We start from the raw sequence: 17594 nt of genomic DNA, 5'->3' as shown, positions 1-17594 counted from the left end.
TTGCATAACAGGAGATTCAAAGTCAGAGGCTGTAAGTCACTGTCTCAGGTCCCAGAGCTCATTTGAAAACCCCAATCAAGTTTCCAAACGCTGCTATTTACCTTTGAGAGCCTCTTTCCATCAGTTCTCTTAGAAATTGGGCTGTAGGGAGTCGGGCTGTAGCACAGCAGGTTAAGCACATGTGGCACAAAGCACAAGGACTGGCATAAGGATCCCGGTTCGAGCCTTGGCTCCCCACCTGCAGGGGAGTCGCTTCACAGGTCTGTAGGTATCTTTCTCTCCCCCTCTCTGTCTTCCCCATCTCTCTCCATTTCTCTCTGTCCTATCCAACAACAACAATAACTATAACAATAAAACAACAAGGGCAACAAAAGGGAATAAATAAAATAAATATTAAAGAAAAAATAAATTGGGCTGTAATGGGCATAGGTGAAGGATGCCCGCATGCCAGGAAGGAAGTGGGGAGGCTCAGAGCTGGTGGCTGGGGCAGTGCACACAACACTTCCTCTGACATGGAGTGGTGGCAATGCACAGGACATACATGCCTGAGGGCCCAGGTGCGAGCCTGGCACACGCAATGCCAGAGCTGAGCAGTACTCTGCTGCCTGCCCCCTCTCTCTCCCTCTCCCTCCCTCCCTCGCACCAGGGTTATCCCTGGGACTTGGTCCTTTATGACCGCACCACTCCCAGCCTCCATTTTCCTTTTTAGATGGAGGGTGAGAGACAGATCGAGAAGGGGAGACACCTGCAGTGCTGCCCCACTGCTTGTGAAGTTTCCGTTCTGCAGGTGAGGACCAGGGGCTTGGGCCTGGGTCCTTGTGCATGGCGGCGTGTGGGTACACCCCAGTCTGATTTCTCTCTGTGTCTCTCAAACACACACACACACACACACACACACACACACACACACACACACACACGACTCTCAGGGTGCTCGTTGGGTGACTTGACTGGTGGATGAACTGGGCCCCAATGACATTCTGAACGCCGAGAGCTGGTGAGGCCTGGAGGCTCACAGCTGCTGCCCACATTCATGCATCCCTGGTCTTTGCTGCTAACACAAGACAGCTCCTATCCCATCTCAGCAGCTAGAGCTGGGCCAGGCAGGTCCCCAGGAAGACAAGAGAAGATTGCTGGGCTGGAGGCAGCCCGGTCTACTCCAAGCATGCGGGAGCTGGCAGGTGTTGGAGAGATCCCCACAGGCTGGCACGTAGTCCAGACTGCAGATTGCTGAGCTGAGCTGGCTGCAGCCTCTTGGGGGTAGGGGTGGGTGCAATTGGAGCTGTTCCTGAAACAAGCCAACTTCTACTTTACTGCCTCCCAAAACAATGCTGAAAAAGGAGCAGAGTTCAAAGACAGAGGAAAACTGTTAACGCTTCTTGAAGTGTGCTTTCCTTAGTGTGTGTGTGTGTGTGTGTGTGTGTGTGTGTGTGTGTGTGTGTAGGGCATTCCCCAGAACAAGAGGCACCTTGGCAACAAACCAGCTACCATTAATGAGATAAAGCATTGCACTTTTAATTCCCACTCTTCTACATGTGTGCATACATGCATGCGCACGCACATGTGCACAAATACACACACGCTCATTTTTGAGTAATTTAGCAACAGCCATTTCAGGCTTGGGGGGGGGGCTAGATGAAGACAAACTACTTTCCTTCTTTCTGAAGAGCAGGATGTAGGAACCGTGTTGGCCAAGTGCCAGAACAGCCTCTAATCAAACACACCGGCTTCGTTTGGGGACATTGAATTGATACTTGTAACCATTTCAAACTTCTCTCCAAGATATTTCAGAGCCTGGAAAATAGAACAAAAGGAATTTGCATTTGTTTTTTATTCTCTTTCCAGAGTCCACAGCTTCTCACGAATGCCTGCCAAGCCTGCTATATAGTTAGACACTGATTCAGTCATTCACAGGCCCATTATTAATGGTTCAAACAAAGAATGTAATAAAATATAGCTGTAAGCGCTAAAAGCTGTTTCGGTGACTTCACACCCGAACGTTACTGCCCCCACGGCCCAGGCATTAAGCTCCAACCTTAACTCAGACACCAACAGCCAGAGAAACCCTAAGAGAGGCCACATATTAATTCATTATTTTTACTTTTTGACCAAAGCACCCACCAACTCTGGCTATTGATGGTGCTAAAGACTCTACCTGGGGCCTCATACATGTCATTTCTGTGTGCTACTTCTGTGGGATCACCTGGCCCATAAGGACCACATTCTAGCAAGCTTCTAGAATGTTCTCTACCGAAGCCTCTGGGAAGCAGGCCCTAAAAGGAAAAGAAATGGTCTCGATTTCAGTGTCCCCTGAGGGAAAACTGTAGGCTCCTTGAGGGTCGTGAGTATGCATCTTGGGTGGTACGTCACCTCCACCCATCATTATCCTACTCTGGATGTTAGGAGTGCCACAGTGTGTCCATGCTCTTCATGACACATTCCAGAACAACAAAGTGCTCCCAAGTATATATTAGGTGGGATCTCAGACTACAGTTAACTTCACTCATCCCATCTTGACGGGCTTCCTTGAGCGTGAGAGAAGGGCTTGCTTATGGGAACCCGGCCTTATGTTGGCCATTAGTTCTCCATGGATGCTAAGCTGGGAAACTAAGGAGCGTGGTTAGCTTCCATGTCTTTCTTTTCCTTTGGGGTTCACTGTTCTCCCCTGGGAGGGAACCCTGAAGCTTTCTTACCAGGGGCCAGCCGTCAGCACCTAGAGTGAGCAAGTCCCAAAGGACACCTGCGTTAGCGGGCCTAGCCCTCAACCCCTAGCCAAATCACTCAGTGCCAGAGCAGCCCATTCCTCAGAGGGTCTCCAGAGGCAGGCCGGCCTGCCTCTCTGTGTTCCTTTCGGCCCCTCCCTGTGTGCTGTCAACAGGCACTGGCCAGTGGAGCCTGTCACTTCAGGGAAGAGTTAACAGCCCCCCACTCCCCCGTGCTGCGGAGATCTGTCCTTGTGTTAACTTTCCAGCTCTGTTGCCCTGGAAACCTGGGGAAGGTGGAATGTCAGTTGTGTTACCAGGCAATATTGCTTATAGTAAAAATGACCCAATTGTTAAATTGCTTCTGGTGCAGCAGAATTGTTTGTAAATGAATCTAAACACTTGGCAGAGAGCCAGGCTCTGGGCTTCCCTGAGTGTGGGGCTCCAAGTACTGGCATGTCCCTTCTGAAGCCCCGCAGCAGAGTCACTTACAAGAGCTATTAGCTCCAGGGAGCAGGGGGCCTTCCTATCCTAGATGGAGCCCGTCCTTTCTGAGGTGCTGCTTGTCAAAGCTGACTTTTGAGGGTCAGAGAGGAACCCTTCCCCCCAAGAGGTGACAGTTTCTGGCCATGTGATGAGACCACCACAAGGCAGCCTGCTGTCATCTCAGGGGTCACAAAGTTCTGTTCCGTCAGCACCAGAGTCACGAATGGGTACACAGTTTCCACATTCTCTGGGGTTGACCATCATGTTTCTGACGCCATACTGTTCTGCCCCTCCCAGTCACCCTTGGTAGCTAGCTGTTTCTCTGTCAAAGGGGAAAAATAGCTCTTTCGGTAGATCCTCTTTGAGCAAAAGTGACCCGTTGGATGGGTGCAAGAACCTCCACTCTTGAGTTTTTCTTGAAGTGTAATGGTTCCTCTTCATGGGGTGGTTGGTCGTGCCTTGAAGGCTCTCACATACCTCGTCCTTCTAGAAGCCTCCGAACATCCATGTTGTGTGACTAGAGCAGGTTTTCCTTGTTTGCTTTTGCTTAGCATACCTGGCACACTGCTGCATGTAAACAGCTACCCTAAAGGTGGGGTCTGTTATTTACTGTCCTTATTGTTAAGGCACAGTGAGGACCTGGGACAGAGCTCAGCAACGGAGCACGGGACTTGAATGCCTAAGTGCCCCCTTCCCACCCCTGTTCAATTCTTGGCACCGCCATATACCAGAACTGAGCAGCTCTTTGGTCTTTCATTCCTTCTCTCATACAAGTAAATTAATCTTTGAAAATAAATGAAGGCCAAGCACAGAGCAGACTCTATGGCCAGCCTGGGCCGTGAGGCTCTTAAGTGGCAGATGCGGTGTTCTTCTCCAGTGCGTCCGTCCGGCCCCATGTCTGGTGCCTGCTCCTCTGAGTCTCATAACAAAGGCTGACTGTGTTCCCCCACCCCCTCCACCCCAGGGGCCCGAGAGCTGATGTGGTTTTGAGATGACCTTGCAGTCCCTGGTACACTTGGTGGGTTAGGAGAGTGTGAGCTATAGACCCACTGAGCAAGCCGGAAGTGAAAGGGGGTTTCATTTCTGGCTGCCTGGTGGAACGTGGGGCCATCCCAGTCCATTGGGGCTGCTTATGCCACAGGCACTTCCCAAACACCCAGCCTTCTCGTGGCGGCAGCCACTTCAGTAGTGAACCAAAGGACAGATGCCCTGTCCTTGAGGCGAGCCCATGGGGCTGGGGGAAGGGCATATCCCAATTGGGTGCTCTTATGCACAGAGATGAGAAAGAAGAATCAGGAGCAGGAAAGTAAAGAGAAGAGTAAAGAAAGAGGAGAAGGAAGGGGAAGTGTCCCGGGATTTTCTGTTACTCCCAGTAAGTTTCACTAACCACACTGCTCAATTGAACTTTTGGCCAGGGCAGATGGGTTCTCCTGACATGCACTTCAGGAAGGCAGCCACCAAGTATGTGTGGCAACTGGAACACAGAAAAGGTGACAAACATGAATGGGGAAGTGAATTTTCACTTTGATTTCTTTTTACCTCACCACAATTTAGAGATGCCCTGAGTAGCAAGGCCCCTTCCCCAGCCTGGTTCAGGTTATTCTAAGCTCCTACATTTCTTGTGTGTGTGTGTGTGTGTGTGTGTGTGTGTGTGTGTGTCCATCCAGGGTTGGAGCATCAAAGCCTAAATCCTTGAACTTGGGCCACAAAGCCCCAGATCTGATTGTTCTTTTCTCTTCAGAATGGAATTTCTTTCTACTGCTGTTTATTTTGAACAGATTTCTAGTTAGCTCTGTGAAAACAGGAGAGGCTTCAAAATCATTTAGAAAAGTAAAGGCGAGTCGAAGGTAAGAGGAAGGATCGGAGGCGGATGGAGGGTGTAGAAGAAAGGCCGGTATTGCAGCATCCAACCAGTCTGTGTTTCAGAATCTCCGCAGCCCCGAGAGAGAACATTAAGATATCTTTTACTCCCGGGGCCCGGCTTTCCAGAGAAGGGGGGCATAAAAGGAAATCCTGCTTTGCGTGGCTATACTGGGAATGCAGAGACAATAGAAAGACTGGCGTGTGCATGTGCGTTTGTTGAAGTCCTTGTCATAAGAAAGCACTCTCACGGTTAGCTTCTTGCTTTAGTCTCTCTTAAAATGCTCAATGATCGCAACAATTTTGAACCTGCTGTCCACACTCAGGGCAGTTTTTGAGATCCTGAGGGACTTAAAAACCGTACCCAAAGCCTCAGGTTCTCAGTGAATTAACCGGCTTGAAATCTGAGCAGTTTGTAAAGACTGAATCAGATATGAAACACCTTTCACTGAAACCTTGACCATGGAGCTATGGCCAAGATCAAGGTTGATCTGGCACTGAGATGCTCAAATCCAGGCCAGGGTCCATTATATTGGTCAATGTTCATGCCACACTTATTTCGAATATCACCCTTGAACATCATGGCCATGCCAGGCCTCCAGAAGATGAAACCATGTCAGTGAGGAGGCTCGGAGCCCACCTCATTGGTGATTGATTTTATACCAGATTGAATTAGACACTGAGGGTGACGGATCTGCAAACAAATAATTACCTTCTTCTGGAAAAACTCAGGCCAGCACTGCAAAGGAGGAGTTTATCCAGGCCTGTGGAGGCTAGAAGAGGAAATCATTACTTTGACATGGGTGTCTGGACAAGTTTGAAAGAGAAAGTGATATTTGGCCTCAGTCTTGAAGGAGAACTTGAATTTCATCAGCACTCTGAACAGGTCAAGCCACAGTGTATGAAACGAGAGAGAGAGAGAGAGAGAGAGAGAGGTATTTCACATGTGATACCCCAGGAGTGGAAGAGGGGTGGCTGTGGTGGAGAGTCCAAGAGATGATGAAATTGTAGGGAGCCAAAAGTTTGTTTCAGCATGGAAATCACAGTGGGATTCGATCTGGGGAGAGATGGCAGAGGGACCAGCGTCAAGGAAACTGGTGAGAAGGCCAGAGTTCACAGATTTAGGGGCACCATTAGCTATGGCAGTGGCCGAGGTAACGGAAGGAAAGGAGTAGGTAGAGTTGAGAAACGTTGAGAAGTGGGATCCCTGGCAACTGGCTGTTGGCTGTAGAAGACAGAGAAGGCCTAAGGATGCTTCTGATAGCAGTAGGGCTTGGTAGGAAAGGTGTAGCAGCCTTGGGTTTGGTTTTAGATGGGAGATTCTTGAGGTGCTTGTTGCAGGAGGCAGTTAAAAATCCACCAGCACATGATCCTGGCCTTACACTTGTGCATGAAGACCTCTCTCTCTTTCAATTCGTTCTGAGTTGTTGCTGGCTTGTTATATTCGATTGACTTTCCTTATTCAAGACACAGTGAAATCATCGTGGTCCCATGGAGACTGTGGCTTCTACCCAAGAGGGACTGAAAGATGACTGCCCAGCGGGAAGGGCCTTCTCTGGTAGCTATCATGCACAGGGAGCTCATTGCTTCTAACTGAATCACACCTCAGTCTGTAAATACAGGGCAAGGAGAGAGAACAAATATAAAACAAATCATTATAGGAATATCACCCAAGCATTGGTTGCCCAGAATTGATCAATACAAAATGAACCAAAACAAATCTGATTAACAGAAACGTGTTATCTCACCCTTTGTTTCCATTTAAAAGGATGCTGAAACAAGAATTGTGTGTTGCTTATCTTGGATAGTTTGGGACAGGAGTCTGATGTAGATATGGGGGATTAACAGCCCCAGTCCTTCTTTGGTGCCACCATGGTAAATAAAGACTTAATGCCGATATGTGAGTCTGGACAGTGTCTCCTCTGTTGTCCTACTGTGGCTGTGTCAACTTGTGGCAGCATTACTTCTTCAAGATTTTGTTGTAACTGGAGAGATTTAGCTACCAGAGCTTTGCTTGGTTCTATTGGGTTGGATTCACCATCCTTTGAACTGGTTCTCTCATGAATCACTCTTGGGTTGTAGCCAGTCATGGAATTCCCCTTCTTAATGCTTTTTCCCACCCCCTTGTCTGGACAGAGGTAACACTTCCCTCTGAACAGGCTCTGAGAAGTCTGGTATGTGGTGAATTGAGATCACTCCTTGGGCCAGCAATCTGCAAGCCTCATTCCTTGGGATCGCATAGATCTGTAAGCACTCCCCGGGGCTGAACTTCAGTAAAGTCTGGCCAAGATTGTGGCAGATATGCCCATTTAGAAACCTTTCCGGGCTACTGTTTTGTTTCTGGATGACTGGCAAGGCTACAAATTGAGCTTAAGATGTATCTTGAGACCCTTCCACCATGCCCCACATTTGATCTGAATCAGCCCATTCCTTTGAAAGTTATCATGAAACAAATAGGGGAGATAAAAGCAGAATGCTGAGTGGCGGAGGTGAAACAGACCCCAAGTTTGGCTTAGTGATTTGATCCCTCACCATATCCTGTCATCAGGTCCATTGTCAGATTTAAGAACTCATTCCAGACTTCCATTTACAGGAGGGAGGTGGGTGGGCACAGTGCGGGGGGAGCAGCCCTGGTCCTTGGATGCTTCCCTGCTCTGTTTCTCTTCTTGGCCTTTGGAGCCACCACTCCTGCTGTTCACCAGTGCCGCCTGCAGTGAGCGGGGCAGTGGGACTCATGTCAAGTGGGCCCTAAAGCTTAGACAGCCTGGGGTGGTTAGCCTTTGGCTCCTAAATGGTAGCATGTGATGACGTAGTTTATAAAGACACCAGAGGGGCCACATACATGCCTTGCCATGCATGCTTCCCACGTTCAAACCCCAGTACCATATTGGAGTATCACGCCACAGGGATCAACACTGAAGAAACTCTGGAACTGGTCTCTCTCTCTCTCTCTCTCTCTCTCTCTGAATAAAAAATCTGGAGGTGGTAAAGTCCTGCATGAGACAGCGTCTGGTTCTACAAAAACATACATACAGTTCCTGGAGAGACAGCATAATGGTTCTGCAAAAAACTTCCATGCCTGAGGCTCTGAGGTCCCAAGTTCAGTCCTGAGCATCACCATAAGCCAGAGCTGAGTAGGGCTCTGGTTTAAAAAAAATGCATAAGAAAAACCAAGAGAGAACAACTTTCAAAGGCAAAGACATATTTAAAAGGCTTTCTTTTTATGTCAGAGCCTGCCTCTGTCATCATAATACTAAGGTAGTAAGTAGCACTGGCTTTGCAAAGTTAGTTCTAAATTGGATTTGCAACCATTCGAGAATTCAAGGGAGACAGCAGGACAGAGTCCTCACACTTCCAGGGATTTTAGTCAGCGTGCCAAAGCCCCCCTGATTGAGACCCGGGTGGCTAGAAGATGTTAGCGAGGCCTTTTATCCAGTGGCTCAGTTCAGATCTAGTGTTCTACCAACAGGGAGCACTGCTCTGTTTCCCTTTGAACACATAGCATGTGTCTTTCTGGGACCAAAAGGCAAAAAAGTCTTGGAAGCCAGTCTACGCAGCTAGGTCTGTGTGCTCACTGGGAGGCAGCCACAACCAAAGAACCGCCACAAGCCAGCCATGACCATTCTAGTTGTCATTTGGACTCTCGCATCCCAGGTAAACTAGGATCTAACTTCAGGGAAAGCACATGTACACAACTGGTCAAGAACACTCACTAGCCTTCTCTTCTAGGACCACCCTTCCCCACTATCTGGTTATCAAGCATCTCAAACAGACCCTATAATTTTCCCCAGAGAGCCCAACATCACCTAACTGCAACAAATAGTGATTCAAGCCAAAGGACTCTCCCTGCAACTTTGGGGTATTGGTTTTTTTTTTTAATATTTTGTCTATTTATTTATGTATTCCCTTTTGTTACCCTTGTTGTTCTTTATTGTTGTAGTTATTATTGTTGCTGTTATTGATGTCGTCGTTGTAGGATAGGACAGGGAGAAATGGAGAGAGGAGGCGAAGACAGAGAGGGGGAGAGAAAGACAGACACCTGCAGACCTGCTTCACCGCCTGTGAAGCAACCACATGTGCTTAACCTGCTGCACTACCACCTGATTCCCAGGTGAGTTTTTATTAACACAGAAAGATGGTTGTTTGTTTGTCTTGAGTCTTGTTGAGAGAGACACAAGCATGGCCTCTGGTGTTCTTGAGCACTGTGTGCTAGACACCTGGCCTTTCCTCGCCCTCTCCTGGCTCTGTCAGTCACCCTTCTGTGCTCCTGCTTCCCAGACCTGGGTTTCAGAGCCACCTTGGATGCTCTGTGCCCTGTGCTTCTACGTCTGCCTGGTTCTGGTGGCTCTCCCTTGGACGAGCCTTCTGCAGTCTTCCTCTGTTCCTTTTGGTTGCTCCAGCCCCACCGACCTCAATTTCACCGAGTTAGATTTTTCTGTGCCAGATGCCAGGCAAAACACATCCTACACATTTCATCCCAGGAGGAAGGGGATTCCTGTGCTCATTCAACAGACAGGAAGATCAGTCCCCGTGACCTTGTCGCAGAGGGTGGTACTGTTCTCCACTGTGTCTCAGAGACCCCTTGGAGTCTCAGAGACACAAATATCTGGGCTGTTGTTTCCCACACTCTGTATACTGCCCTCTGCTGCCCGCTCACCCCCCAGGCAGCCCTACTGTCCGTAGCCGGAAGTGATTTCTCCCTTGGCTCCCTTTGCACACAGTCTGGCAGGTCACTTGGTTGCCATGAGTATGTCGCTCAGGAGGTAGCTCAGGGTTAAAATACATGGTTCACATGTAGAAAGACCCTGAGCTTGCTCCCTGGCACTCCCCTCCCACCCACCCCCAAAAAAAAGCACTGGTACTGAAGACAGATAAGGGTGAGATCTCACCACCCCTGTCTACTGAAGTGATCCAGTGCTTCCAGATTCCCAGTTCAAGGTCCAAAGAGTCACTTTGTCTAGAAGTAATAACTCCCCCAGAATTATATAATTTGAGGCACTGGCTTCATTTCCTTTAGACTTTCTACTTGGTCTGCTTGGCACAATGTTTTGAATAAGGGATCATTCCTTCTACTTTCTTTGTGTTCAACACAATGTTTGGGGCCATTTATTTATTTTGGCCATGTCAGGGCCTTGTGCATATGTCATCTCACTATTCTAAGGTTAGCTTCTTTTTTTTTTTTCTTTTCCTCTCCTTTTCTTTCTTTCTTTTTTTTTTTTTAATTTTTAGTTATAAAAAAGGAACACTGACAAAAAACATAGGATAAGAGGGGGACAACTCCACACAATTCCCACCACCAGAACTCCGTATCCTCTCCCCTCCCCTGATAGCTTTCCTATCCTTTATCCCCCTGGGAGTGTGGACCCAGGGTCATTACGGGATGCGGAAGGTTGAAGGTCTGGCTTCTGGAATTGCTTCCCCGCTGAACATGGGCGTTGGCAGGTGGATCCATACTCCCAGCTGTCTCTCTCTTTCCCTAGTGGAGCAGGGCTCTGAGGAAGCGGAGCTCTAGGACATATTGGTGGGGTCGTCTGTCCAGGGAAGTCAGGTTGGCATCATGGTAGCATCTGGAACCTGGTGGCTGAAAAAAGAGTTCACATATAAAGCCATAGACATTGTTGACTCATCATGAACCTAAAGGCTGGAAAAGTTCATATGAAGAGCTGGGGGGGGTCTCCATTTTGTAGATAGTTAGTAGGCCTATTTTAGTTCTATTCCAAAGAGCCCATGACTATACTAGTTTTTTTTCCCCTGAGCTTGACATCTGATATGCAGATTTATCTAGCTTTTTTACCCTTTTAATTTCATCATATAGGGGGAAGAAGGGGGAGAAAGAGGGGAGCCATCACAGCACCGGAGATTCCCCCCCCCCCCCCGGAAACTCCTATATGGTGTCTGAGTGTTTTGAGCCCTTGCACTTGCCATGGTGTCCGGCGTGGACATTGTGACCCATGGGGCTGCCATGGATAGGCGAGAAGAACGGGCCGAGTCTTGAGAGGCTTTGGAGTCCTAAGACATGGGACTAAATCATGACTCCGTGGTCCATCTAATAGCAAGCCTTCAGGTTCACTCCCAGACACTGTCTTTGCGGGATGGAGGGTGGGGTGGGAGTGGGAACATACTGTTGCATTTGTTCTTATGAGATTAAAAGAGATGTCTGGTATCAGTTAGTATCCATTGGGGCAGGGTGGGGGTGTGAAAAATGTCTGCCTTGTTGAAAAGTTAATGGGGGGTGGAGGGAAGAGAGAGGGAGGGAGGTGGAGAGAGGGAATGAGTGAAAACTAGGAGCAGAGGCCCTCATTTTTTCAAGGCTGTCGACAGAACAAATAATCACAACTCAAAGACTTTGAGGCTCCCCACATGGTCAGCAGACTGGGGTGGGGGTGGTTCCAGGGCTCAGCCATAGCCGCTGAGGTAGGTTCAGAGCACAGAAGCAAGGATTTGCCTTTGCTTGAAGCTCAACCCGATCTGAAACCACAGACAGCCCCAAGCCCCAGGGTCAGGCTCAGAGCTGGCTTTTGAAACCTGAGCTCCTGTGGCTGGGAGTGGGGGTGGGAGGGGGCTGGGCTGGGGGGGCCCACGTGTCCCAGCAAACACTCTGGTAAGTCCGACCCTGCAGAATTTGTCTGTTCTTTTCATCCGCGGTGGGTCCATTCTTCCCAGGGCAGGACTCTGACTTTGAACTGCTTCTCCTTGTCCTGCTAGGCTGTCCGAGTCACCGATGGCTCTCACAGTGTGCCAGTCCCACAGTTCTCTGGAGCAAGTGGCAACAGCCGACGTTCCAGTAGTGCTACTGCATGTTGGGAAATGAACTCAGTATATCCCAGAACAAAACACAGACACACAGACACACACACCACCACCACAACCACCACCACCACCACTACCACCACCACCACCACCCCACTCCCGCCCTTCTTCATCCTGTGCGTGGTCTGCTAGCAGCCAAGCCCAGCCCTAGGCGAACAGCCAGGCCGTTATCGCTCATTGTCTTGTGTTAACCCAGACTAGCTTCCAAAGAGTCTGCAGCGCTGCTTTCTGGCCCTTTGCATCGTGTGGGATCTGCTAGTCTTCTCAAGAGCCCTAATCTTGCTTAAAGACAACCCCATTAGCACCATGACTTCCCTTCCTGTCCTGTCCTGTCCTTGCAGCTGAGTTCCCCTCACTCGGCCTGCTCCACACACGTTCCTCCTTCTCCTCACCCCTGCAATTTTTTTCCTTCTCTCTCTTTCTCTGGTGTGATGTCCAAGCTCAAAACTCAGGAGCTCGTAGGTGCTCTGTGTTGCTAAGCTGTCTGTCACTCTGAGCCACTGTTGTTGTTTTATTTTTTTTTAATATTTTTATTAGTGATTTACAGTTTTTAATTTATATTTATTTATTTTCTCTTTTGTTGCCCTTGTTGTTTTATTGTTGTAGTTATTATTATTGTCATTGTTGTTGGACAGGACAGAGAGAAATGGAGAGAGGAGGGGAAGACAGAGAGGGTGAGAGAAAGATAGACACCTGCAGACCTGCTTCACTGCCTGTGAAGCGACTCCCTGCAGGTGGGGAGCCAGGGGCTCGAACCGGGATCCTTGTGCCGGTCCTTGCGCTTTGCACCATGTGTGCTTAACCCACTCCCCCACTGTTTTTTTTTTTTAAAGAAAATATATTTTATAACCAGAATGTTCCAATGTCCATAGCAGCACTGGGATGGCACATGCTCATGTGCTCATGGCTTTTTTTTTTCCCTTCCAGTTGAGAACAGATTTGAAGTTTTAGGGATCAGATAGGTGGGAAATGTTTTTCTCAGAAAAACAGTACATTTTCCAAATAGTTAAATACATTTCCCCCTTCCTCCAGGTTTCCTATCAAATGACACCCCCACCCAGAGACCAATTTGAAGCTTGAAAAGTTAAAAAAAAAAAAGATCTGGAGCAAATTAAGATGAGGTGTGTGCCTCCTAGCCCTCTACCTAGCTATCTGAGTTTCGTGCAAAAGCTTGGACACACTCAACATTACGTATTTATAGGGGGAAGCCAGGGCAGCCAAGTGATTCCCCCGTAGAATTTTGGGAGGGGGAAGCATGGCTTACTGTGATGCTCAATTTGAGGGCTGAGTTGGGGAACTGAAAGGACTCCATCTCCTTTGGGGGGCTGGAAGCAGGTGCAGCCCCTCTCTCCCTCTGGGAAGAAGCTGGCCACAATTGTCTGAATGGTTCAGCAGCAGTTCACTGAGCTCTTGGATGAAAATGGCAAATTTCTCCCCAAATGAGCTTATTATCTGCTGCTGTTGGGTGCAAGGCATCCTTCAGCTAGGGCAGGAATTACTGCTTCCGTCTGTTCCATAATGTGAAAAATGTGTGCAGGCCTCCGTGTTACCAGGCAGCGTGAACTTTTGCCATCTCACTCTGCTGACGCATTGGAGGCTCAGCCCTTTGACTGGTTTTTGTCAGTTATTTCATTCTGTATCCAAATAACCATCCCGAGGGTGGTCTGGCTTTGGAATTGGTGACAGGGTAGTGCTGACACATTTTTTGCCCTTGGGACCCTCTGGGTATTTTTTTTTTTTTTTTGCTTAGATTAGGGTTTGATGATACATAAGTTCTCAGTATGTTTAATCATGATCACTTTTGAAGTTTGCCCAGTGCCACCAGTACAAAAAATCTTGGACACAGTTGCAGCCAAATCCACATCATTCATTCTTGGCTTCTTCCCCAACTTCCCTAGACTTTCACCTCATCCCATCCCTGTGTGTGCAGACAAATCAAATAATGCTCTGTGCTTAGAGAGCAACTTCCATCAGAAAATTGCAAGGCTCTCTGAAAAGAAAAAAAAAACAACCTTTTATTTCTCTAAGTACAAATAAATATCTTCAGAGAACCATGAATATTTAAGAGCGTTTATTCTTGCTGGGGATATTTCCATAGGCAAGAAGACAATTTATGGCTTCCCACGTGTTCACCTTGGAATATAGACGTGTAATGTGCCGACTTAAATTTGGCTTGACATATTTAATAAATACCCCTTGAGTAAGTGATTAGATACAGAGCCAGGTATGCTCTGGAGAATATGACCATGGATTCCTTTCTTCTACTGATCTTATGTACTCGACTATTTTCAGAGATTCATCCTGTGTGTTAGGTGGAAAACTAATTTCCATTCATTAATAACTGTATCTGATTGTCATCTAAAAGAGAAAATGCTTTGGCTCAATAAGCAGGATGAATTTTTCAAGTGAAAAAAAAATCAGGTTACTTATGACTTAGCTCTTGCTTTTGTTATTTCTGTCTGGTGAATTGGTTTACACACTACCACTGGCCACTGCACTGACCCACTCTGTGTTTTACCTCATTGCTAAGTGTTCTTGTGACGGAGACAGTGTCAGGTGCCCACCATTTTCTTTTCTTCCTGGACACACAAATGTAGTTGGACTACATTTCCCAGCATTCTTTGTAGCCATGTGACTCCAAGGGTACTATGAAGCATTGTGACTGAGTTATGGCCAATGCATGATGTAAGCCGAAGTAAGGGAATCCTCTTTTAGTTGGTGCTGGCCTTAAAGCCTTCCCTTTTGGTGCCTCACATTCTCTTCCTCTTCCTTTGCCTGTTCGCTGGGTGCAGAGAATCCAGTGGGTGGCCTCAAGTCCTTCAAATGATGTGGACACAAGACTGAAGCCTGGTACCCCGAGTGATAGCATGGAACAGAGCTGCCTTGCCTGTGACATAAAGGAGAAATTGAACTTTGTTGTGAAAGTCCAGTGAGATTTGTGGGTTGTTTGTTACACGAGTTAGCCTACCCTAACTAATATTCTTATGGCTGTAGCAGAGAATCAATGCTGTCCTCACACACACTTGACAAGTTTCAAGGGGGCCTGGGACACTCAGAGCACATTGCTCGTGTTGAACAGTAGGCTGTGAAAATGCGTAACCAATGAGCCATGTGGCTCTTTGATCACCATGTCCAATTAAGCCACATGGTTACTGTGATTTTCTGCTTTGAGGCAGCCTTTTATCTGGGGCAACCCTGGACAGTTTCATGACGTGAAAGCTGATGATTTCAAGAAGCTGCTTCCCCAGAGGAGGGTGGGGAGGCCGCAGAAACCTGTAAGAATCACCCCTGACTTCAGGCTTTCACTTCCATTTGTTTTCTCTCGGTAGAGACTTCCTTGACCTGCTCACTGCACAGGTACCTCCATCAGACTTCTGCTCCTACGGTCTGATAAAGCCTAGCTCTTGGATTGACTCTGTTGAGTCTCCAGCATGCCCACTGCCTGACATATACAGGTTGCTGACTCAGTGATTATGTGAATGAGGGACAATGTGGAACCTGGGCTAGAGCGATTTCTCCAGAGAAACCAGTGCTTTCCCTCCAGTACATCAGTTCATTTCTCTCCTCAGCTTAAAACTGTTCATAAACCTCTCCTGTTCTCCGTTTTGCTTCTCTCCAGAGGCTTTTCTCCTCAGAGCTTCCCCCCCCACACACTTCCCATCACAGGGTCTTGTTGCTTCCTTCGTTCTTCATTCCTTTTCTGCAGCTCAAAGCCCCCCAAGGCCAGCTTGTGCCTAGGTTTGTGTCACAGCCCTGCCCTTCTGTATCCCTGTGGTCTAGGCCTCCTAGTCCTCATCCGCAAAGAGGTGGGTTGCCTCGATCTTTCATTTGCTGTGATTTTAAGCTGCCATGGCCCTCAGGGTGAAGCGAATAGCCTCTTCCAGAGCTGGCAGTGGGAGCTGGCATAATAGCCACTAGTCCCTGAATGAAAATAGCTTTTGTTCTTTAGTGCAAGGCCCAGTGGAGACTGGAGGGGCTGTGGCTGCTCAGCTTCAATTAAACACACACACACACACACACACACGCACGCACGCACGCACGCAGGCACGCAGGCACGCACATGCGCGCACGTCCTGCTTTATTTCTGTGTTGAACCTTGACTATCTGCCTGAGCGCATCATAATTCCTGAGACTCCTGAGGAAGTATGAGTCTGAGTTCACAGGCTGAATCCAGCCCCCCCCCCCCCGTTTTCTGAGAGCAGGAGAGATTTTGAAGTCTTAGAGACACACGGAAAGTCTCCTCTTTGCCTTCAAAGCCTCAGGGCCAGCAGGTTCCAGTGCACAAGTGTCCATCCCCATTAAAGATCACCTGACACCAGCATGTACTTCTGAGCCCTGCCTGCTGGGGAAACATTTCTGACTGCCTTCAGGGAGAAAATTGGTCTGTCCGTTGATGACAGTCTTGCAGCTATCTTTGGTCGTGCTGGTGTACTGCCACCGTCTACAGCAAAGGATGTTGGAAGAGAATCGTGTTCTAGAGCCAGCACATGTGCACACTTGAAGTGACAGCCATTGTATCCCAGAGCCAGGCCTAGGTTGATAGGCCCCGGCTGCTGGGGTGTAACAAGTAAACACACTGTAACCAGAAAAGTGTTGTGGTACCACTCAGCTGTGGTGGTCAGGCCAGCAGGGCCAAGGACTAAGGTCCTTGGAACTGTGAGGTACGATGGGAATTGTGTCCCACTGGCCTTTAGGGCTCTGGAATCTTGAAGGATTGAGAGGTCTAGAAATCTGGAACAGCAGAACTGCAAGCTGAGTGCATGGGAAAAGAGGTGACATGAGTTCTAATGCCAGGGCAAAGAGGGGCTTCTCAGTAGCCTCTTTTCTGCCCTCTGGCTGATGGTATTGGTTCTTCAGACAAGAAGAAGAAGAAAGAAGCTGTCACTGCCCACCACTATTCATGTTCTCCTCTTCCTGGGCATGGGACCAGATTCCATTTCCCAGCTTCCCTTGTGGTTAGTGGAGGCAGGCCCGAGGGGGAAGCTTGGGATCCTTCCTTTTCGTGTGTGTGTGTGTGTGTGTGTGTGTGTGTGTGTGTGTGTGTGTGTGTGTGTTAGGAGTGAAGGGAAGCTAGGAAGTGTAGTTTACTTTTGATTAAGGCAGGGGCTGAGGTGGTGGGTCTTCTGAAAAGTCTTCACAGTCTCTGTCATAGACCTGTGTGAACAGCTAGAGGCAACCTTGAGTTCTGACTGACAGGAAAAACAGATGTTGGAAGAGATATGGGTTGCAAAAGTAATTTCTTGCTGAAGAATTGTCTTAGAGCCTGCCAGTGAGGTCACTTTCACACCCCCAGGCAGCAGGGCTCTCCTCACAGATCCTGCCTCTTATCCTCAGAAGGTCTCCTCAGGAATCTGTCACCTAGCCCGGATCCATCCCTCCATCTGTGTTCCTCTCCCTTGTTTGTGCACAATGGCTCCAAGTTATTTCTGGAATCATTATTTCAGTGGTAGACCTCAAACTCAACTGCTTTCAGAGTCAGATAGGCCACTAGCCCTGGGGCAGAAGCAAACAGGGTGGCACACTGAGAAGTGGCAGGATTGAGCTGTGGTGTATACTCCAGGGAAATAAAGGCAGCCAGGCAGCTGACAGAAGTTCACGATAGGGGCTCATGTGGTAGTGCACCGGGTTAAGCGCAAATTGTTACGATGCATGGAACCCGCACAAGGATCCCGGTTTGAGCCCCAGCTCCCCACTGGCAGGGGGGTTGCTTCACAAGCTGTAAAGCAGGCCTGCAGG

The 17594-nt window shown here is 48.4% G+C and overlaps 1 protein-coding gene and 1 long non-coding RNA gene across 4 annotated transcripts in view; one reads left to right on the top strand and one right to left on the bottom strand.

Annotated features, from left to right (window-relative positions):
- Nucleotides 1-17594, top strand: part of NHS (NHS actin remodeling regulator) — a 284885-nt gene that overhangs the window by 175470 nt on the left and 91821 nt on the right. The window lies entirely within an intron of this gene.
- LOC132535795 (uncharacterized) overlaps nucleotides 14028-17594 on the bottom strand; it is a 96197-nt gene continuing 92630 nt past the window's right edge. For both annotated transcript variants that reach the window (XR_009547505.1, XR_009547504.1), the window contains one exon: nucleotides 14028-14745. This is a non-coding gene — a long non-coding RNA (uncharacterized LOC132535795). The remainder of the gene's footprint in view (nucleotides 14746-17594) is intronic.

This window comes from Erinaceus europaeus, chromosome X (genome assembly GCF_950295315.1).
Source record: "Erinaceus europaeus chromosome X, mEriEur2.1, whole genome shotgun sequence".
Taxonomy (NCBI): domain Eukaryota; kingdom Metazoa; phylum Chordata; class Mammalia; order Eulipotyphla; family Erinaceidae; genus Erinaceus; species Erinaceus europaeus.
Note: the sequence above shows the minus strand (reverse complement) of the source record. Positions and strands in the feature narration are given on the sequence as shown.